The following is a 907-nucleotide window of genomic DNA, read 5'->3' on the forward strand; positions in this document are numbered from 1 at the left end:
CTATCACATACAGTAGCAACCACGTGGGTACACATACATACTAAACACCAACCTGACCACAGAGTGAACAGAGAGGAAACTAAACAAGCAAGTTTCACACGCTCTAATAATAATAATTTCTTCCTCTCACACTGTTCATTACAGCTGCATTAAGATTCACAGGTCCAATGGTTTTCTGTTTGGACTTCTCCATGTCTGTGTTCACTGTGGCTTAATACAGCAACTACATCAAGAAGCCAGAAACATTATTAACATCATGAGTTTAAAAGTGAATAAAAAGGAAGAGACCATAGGAGAAAAACATGACTTTACCTCAGTAACATATAGATAACAATATATAACAACATGACAGACATCTTTGTCTTAAACTCACAGTGAGAAGTGTTGGAGCCAAGTAGTTTTACAAATATATTTTAGTCATGTAGCAGGTTTCCATGTTGAAGAACCTCCATAAAGTTTCTCTCTGTTGTTGTGAATCTGATTGTGGTTTCTGCTGCTCTGTGTTACAGTGATACAGGGTCAGAGGGACTGGAGAGTGTTTTACTCTCGCACTCACATCTGTGCCTCTAAAGGATCAACAGTGGAAATACGCTGCAGCTACAGATCCCCATCCATAATAAATGGTTACTATACTAAGGTTGAGGAAACATTCTGGTTTACTAAAAGGATTAATGATGCTGTGGATCTGAGAACAGACTCAGACTACAGAGGTCGTGTGGAGTATAATTGTCGTACATGGATCATCTGCACTCTGACAATCAGAGACCTGAGAGAGAGCGACTCAGCTGTGTACAAGTTCAGATTCACAACAAACCAACCAGGTGGGAAATATACAGGTGAACCTGGAGTCACTTTGTCTGTCACAGGTAACGTTTTCACTGGAATATTTATCAATTTGGTTCCAATC

Source organism: Seriola lalandi, unplaced genomic scaffold (genome assembly GCF_002814215.2).
Source record: "Seriola lalandi dorsalis isolate HSWRI2012SDOR001 ecotype SW California unplaced genomic scaffold, Sedor1 jcf7180002054656, whole genome shotgun sequence".
NCBI lineage: Eukaryota > Metazoa > Chordata > Actinopteri > Carangiformes > Carangidae > Seriola > Seriola lalandi.